At 46.4% G+C, this 6511-nt stretch overlaps 1 pseudogene; it reads left to right on the forward strand.

The window, feature by feature from the left end:
- The first annotated feature begins 2211 nt into the window (after positions 1-2211).
- Positions 2212-2330, forward strand: LOC148825187 (5S ribosomal RNA; annotated as a pseudogene).
- The last annotated feature ends 4181 nt before the right edge of the window (positions 2331-6511 follow it).

The raw sequence follows: 6511 nt of genomic DNA on the forward strand, positions 1-6511 counted from the left end.
CCTATTCTGCCGTGACCCAGATTTGAACTGGGGTTGTTGCAGCCACAACACAAAGTACTGACCACTATACGATCATGGCGAGTTACCAAGACACATGTGGCAGGGTGGAAAAGGCTCTGCTCTCTTCGTGTGACATAATTCGGAAAAGTCCTGACATTGCATTTCAACTGAGCTCCAGTATACATCAACCCTTCGACACTCTGAGTGACAACTCTCTTGCGTGTTTTCTCATATTTATGTAGTTTGCTTGTGTAACCGGGTGGTTACGGAGTGGATATTTGAAATCTTACACTGAAATTGGTAGCTGTCGCTTTAAGACACGCACGTATGAGTGACATCAGTTCGCCAGTAAATTTTGGAAGTGGACATCGGAATCATCGGACATCTACCAGTGCAGACATGTCAAACAGTGAATGGTTGTACCTCTATTGTATCCGTGCTCAATGAATGAAATCAGTAATAAATGAATATATGTATAGTTATACGAAAAACAAGTGGTTTATCGACTGGTCCAGAACCTAGCAATCAGAAAACGGGTGAAACTGTCTTTAGAATTAGCATACAGTACCGAGGTCCCCATGACCAAATAAAGGCTAACCTCGATAATCAGCCTAAAGAATGCAGACTACAGCAAAACGACTGACTTTGAAAAGGGAATGAATCTCCGGAAGGAGTAGTGTAACTAGCTTGAAATGCTTCTCCGGACCTCTAACTAAAAGAAACCGAGACCCAGCAGTGTCATCGACTCCTGTTGAACTGGGATCCTATCGCAGCCACGCAGATCGTGGTGTCGTAATTCTTCTGTATCTGATATTGGACCAAGCACATCAGGGGAGAGCGCGAACGCAGGCCCCCACTCCCAGAAATTATGCATTTGAGATTCCCACATTTGGGGAATTCGCAGGGGTCAGCACAGCCGGTGTGTCACACCTCACCTCACCTCGCACAGCCCCCTCCTTGAATGTCTGGCGCTGGGCATGCCCCGCTCTCCTCCACCTTATCTTATCGCGTGTGACCACCGACAATGGCCACAATGCCGGGAAATGGCACCTGTAAAGTGTTAATTGGGGCACAGGAACAGCCCGTCTCGTCTCGGGGGCCGGCTTCAATGACAATACAGCAAACACAGCGGGGCGGAGGAAGAAGACGACACGACACATGCAGGTACATTCAGCTCCAGCAGGAACGAGTCATTTGTCGGTCATTTCAAGTGCTGGGAGCCGAGTAATCCTTCGCTTGTATCGTTTCTCCCCGGTGACTAGATCTCACCCTGCGACTCTCGACTGGGCTCACCCACAGCAGCCCAGCAGGTGTGAGCCTAGCCGGCACCCTGATGGGAGATTCCCCCCGGAAAAGCTCAGGTTGCTGCTGCTCCTGCAAGAGGTGTGACTGGGACCAGTAGGGAGCGCTCACCCTGCGGTCTGTGTGGCTTTCTTATGCCCCAGCATCCTGATGGCGACACTCTGCTGCACAAACAGGCGCCGTCCTTCGGGGGAGGCGTAAAACCGAGGTCCCGACCCTCCTTGGCCATTAAGAAATCCCAAGACGTCTCTCAAAAAGAGACGCCGGGGGTGTCACTCTGGTGTTAGTGTTCCCCTTTACCAATCAGTCGGGGTCTCCTCCTAATCCCCGTCTCATATGTAACAATCAATGAAGAGGCCCCCCTGTCCCGCGATATTGTACTTGTCTCCTGGCCGCTGGCTGGCGCCGTGAGATTTAGTACTCGTGCAAGAGACCGGGGGCAGAGCGCGAACACTGTCCCCCCCCCCCCAGAAAGTGTGCGCTCCAGGTTCCCTCTCGGGGCTCTGCAACACAGCGGAAAGGCAGCGAGAAGGAACCTCTTGCTCTGACGCCGCAAGGCCACAAGAGGGCGGAGGCGCCGCGCGCCCGGCCGACGTGTTGGACTGGTGCGCTTTATGTGCTGAAATAAACACGCAACAGCCCAGAAATGTTTTCAGAGTGCTGTGCACTGGAGGTTTTTGTCTTGTGAAGACTTGCCTTGTGCTCCTCCGTGCAGTTTGTTTGTCCTCCTCAAGTGCGAGACAAGCCAACACTAGGGAGCACATTCGCCAACATCCAGGCACGCAATGCGATTTGGAATGAAGCTCCTTTCCAAAGAGTTGCACACGATCGATCCTTCAGTCCTGCTCGGGGGGCACGGAGCCCCAGCCACACACAGCTTCAAGTAGCGAGTCAGGCGCCACTGCTTTCACTTGCGGCCACACCACCCTCAACGCGCCTGATCTCGTCTGATCTCAGAAGCTAAGCAGGGTCGGGTCTCGTTAGTACTTGGATGGGAGACCGCCTGGGAATACCTGGTGCTGCAAGCTTTTGCTCTCTCGGCCAGCAGGGGTCGCCATTGGTGCCGTAGGCTTTGGGAGGAAAACCTGGAGGATGGAAAGGTGATCTATAGCCTCATCTCTAGAGATGTTTTGTTGCTATGGCATGTGTGTGACCCATATAAAAAAAAACCCCGTTTGTAAAACGAATATCGAAGCTGCCTCGAAATCTACAAATGAAGATGAGTCGATAAACCACTTGTTTTTCGTACAACTATACATATATTAATTTATTACTGATTTCATTCATTGAGCACGGATACAATAGAGGTACAGCCATTCACTGTTTGACATGTCTGCACTGGTACAGAACCTAGCAATCAGAAAATGGGTGAAACTGTCTTTAGAATTAGCATACAGTACCGAGGTCCCCATGACCAAATAAAGGCTAACCTCGATAATCAGCCTAAATAATGCAGACTACAGCAAAACAACTGACTTTGAAAAGGGAATGAATGTCCGGAACCAGCTTGAAATGCCTCTCCGGACCTCTAACTAAAAGAAACCGAGAACCAGCAGTGTCATCGACTCCTTTCGAACTGGGATCCTATCGCAGCCACGCAGTTTGTGGTGTCGTAACTCTTCCATATCTGATATTGGACCAAGCACATCAGATATAATCTTTGATATAATCTTAGTGTCCACATTATTATACATCTCTGTAAAGTTCTTATATACTAAAGCATTATTCATTTGTTTAAAACACTTCTGCAATGACAGTCTCTCCACTCTAACAGAACAAGGCCTTATTATCATCAAGCGCTGTAGGAGCTGCTGTTGTTCCTCCCTGTCCTAACTCTGTGTGTGACTCAGTACTGTTCTCTTCAGGTACATCAGTCTGCTGATCTGCAGGGTCAATCAACTGAGGATCCACATCCTGCTTTTTAAGATTAAATGCATACAGTTGTTTTTTGTGATTTTGTACAGAGTCACAGTCAAGTTCTTTACAACCTTGTCTAATATTGTTAGTATCTAGATTATTAATCTTCTTTGTAAAGTCCTCAGATACTAAGAGCCCAGGTGTCTCACTCTCCGGCTCTGCCTTCATCATGGGCACAGAGTCCAGATCCTTGACACTCTGTCTGCTGTCTGTGTGCTGCTCACTGAGTGCTTCTTTCTCTTCTGCAGCAGTGAGCTCTGTCTCCTGCATCAGACTGGAGCCCCACTCCCCCTCACTGTGCTGCTGTTCAAGAGGAGCCCTTTCCCCAGCTTCAGGGAGAGCACTGGCCTCTGACCCTGAAAACACAGGAGAAGAGAATAAAACCTTTAATGTGATCTTAGAGGAGAATTCAAAAGGAAATAATATTCATACATAAGAGGCTAAAAAATTTAATTTTGAGATAGCAAGGAAATATCATCAATAACCTTGTCTAAATTAAATTGTCAAAGCTCATTTTTTAAACTAGATAAACACCAAGTAGTCAAACACACTTGAGTTGCCTGAACATAGATAACGTGAAAAGGAACTGAAAATAATAAAATAATTTTCATCCTAGTTTCTGTCCGGGTGAGGTTCTGAATCCAACAAAAGGAAATGTTCAGCCACAGTGATCAGAAAAGCATGAACTGCAGATGCAGAACAAGACTTGTTCTCCTACAAATGAAAGGGATTTTATAGCACCTAGATAGACTAGCACAGAGCACTTGTCACCCCAATATTCACAAACTGAGTGGATGCTACAGTTCACTGACACTGCACCGAGACACAGGAGAAAACATGCAAGATGGGGCCGACAGGGAAGGCTGCCGTCCTGCGAGCTCCCATTCGTCCTTGTCTATTTTTTTATTTTTTGTTGTTTTTCGTACTGCTAACTGCACATACTGCTTGCTCAGTGATTAGTTATAACCGACAAACACTTATAAACATAAGATCGAATATTGGCACAGTTAAATCTACACCAATAATTACTGCCGACTATCTGGACTGTGGTGTCTCACCTGTACCTGTACTGGGAAGAAGACGGCATCATAGGAAGAGGGGTAAACGGGCAGGCGTTCTGGTAAGATTGAGGCAACGCAGCAAATCGCTCCCAGCCCCGAGTATACTTCTTGCTAATGTTCAGTCACTGGACAATAAACTGGGTGAACAGAGAGCAAGACTTACTTTCCAACGGGACATCAAGAACAGCAATGTGCTGGCATTAACTGAAACCTGGCTTGACCCGTCTGTTCCGGACTCTGCTATCCTCCCGAGAGGATTTTCTGTTCACCGTCAGGACAGAACAACGGATTCGGGTAAGAGCAAAGGGGGCGGGGTAATCTTCATGGTAAACAATTCCTGGTGTACAGACGTGGAGATTATTTCAACATCTTGCTCTACACATCTTGAACATTTGACAATAAAATGTCGCCCTTTCTATCTCCCGAGGGAGTTCACATCGGTAGTTCTCACAGTGGTGTATATTCCACCACAGGCAAATTACACAAAGGCACTGGATGAACTACACTCTCACCTTAACAGACAGGAGAATACACATCCTGAGGGGGCATTCATCATAGCGGGTGATTTCAACAGTGCGAACTTGAAAAAAACAATGCCTAATCTACATGAATACATCGATTGCCCGACGCACGGAACAAACACGTTGGTCAATGTTTACACTCCCTTCCGGGATGGTTACAAAGCCCTCCCCCCACCTCCTTTCGGCAAATCTGATCACGCCTCCGTTCTGCTACTTCCCGTTTACAAGCAGAAGCTTAAACAGGAGAGGCCAGCGTTAAGAACCATTCAACGTTGGTCGGATGAATCCGATTTTATACTAAATCACTGTTTTGCTACCACTGACTGGCAGATCTTCCGCGAAGCTGCCGAAAATAATATCAATCTGTATACGGACTATGTTACTGGCTACATCAGCGAATGTATTGAAGACGTGGTTCCCAGGATTACTGTTCGCACATATCCAAATCAGAAACAGTGGATAAATGGTGAGATACGTGCCAAACTGAAAGCTAGGACAGCTGCTTTCAATTCTGGCGATATGGGTAAATACAAAAAATCCAGATACAACCTCAGGAAAGCCATCAAAAGAGCTAAATACAACTACAGAGTAAAACTAGAGTCATATTATCACGGCTGCAACACACGGACAATGTGGAGTGGTATACGCACCATTACAGACTACAAAACGCAACCCAGCTACAGTGGTGTGAAAAAGTGTTTGCCCCCTTCCTGATTTCTTATTTTTTTGCATGTTTGTCACACTGAAATGTTTCAGATCATCAAACAAATTGAAATATTAGACAAAGATAACACAAGTAAACACAAAATGCAGTTTTTAAATGAAGGTTTTTATTATTAAGGGGAAAAAAATCCAAACCTACATGGCCCTGTGTGGAAAAAGTGATTGCCCGCTAAACCTAATAACTGGTTGGGCCACCCTTAGCAGCAACAACTGCAATCAAGCGTTTGCGATAACTGGCAATGAGTCTTTTACAGTGCTGTGGAGGAATTTTGGCCCACTCATCTTTGCAGAATTGTTGTAATTCAGCCACATTGGAGGGTTTTCGAGCCTTAACCGCTTTTTTAAGGCCATGCCACAACATCTCAATCGGATTCAGGTCAGTACTTTGACTAGGCCACTCCAATGTCTTCATTTTGTTTTTCTTAAGCCATTCAGAGGTGGACTTGCTGGTGTGTTTTGGATCATTGTCCTGCTGCAGAACCCAAGTGCGCTTCAGCTTGAGGTCACGAACAGATGGCCGGACATTCTCCTTCAGGATTTTTTGGTAGACAGCAGAATTCATGGTTCCATTTACCACAGCAAGTCTTCCAGGTCCTGAAGCAGCAAAACAGCCCCAGACCATCACACTACCACCACCATATTTTACTGTTGGTATGATGTTCCTTTTCTAAAATGCTGTGTTACTTTTACACCAGATGTAATGGGACACACACCTTCCAAAAGTTCAACTTTTGTCTCGTCAGTCCACAGAGTATTTTCCCAAAAGTCTTGGGGATCATCAAGATGTTTTCTGGCAAAACTGAGATGAGCCTTTATGTTCTTTTTGCTCAGCAGTGGTTTTTGTCTTGGAACTCTGCCATGCAGGCCATTTTTGCCCAGTCTCTTTCTTATGGTGGAGTCATGAACACTGACCTTAACTGAGGCAAGTGGAGCCTGCAGTTCTTTGGATGTTGTTGTGGGGTTTTTTGTGACCTCTTGGATGAGTCG

Source organism: Atractosteus spatula, chromosome 10 (assembly GCF_055471065.1).
Source record: "Atractosteus spatula isolate fAtrSpa1 chromosome 10, fAtrSpa1.hap1, whole genome shotgun sequence".
NCBI lineage: Eukaryota > Metazoa > Chordata > Actinopteri > Semionotiformes > Lepisosteidae > Atractosteus > Atractosteus spatula.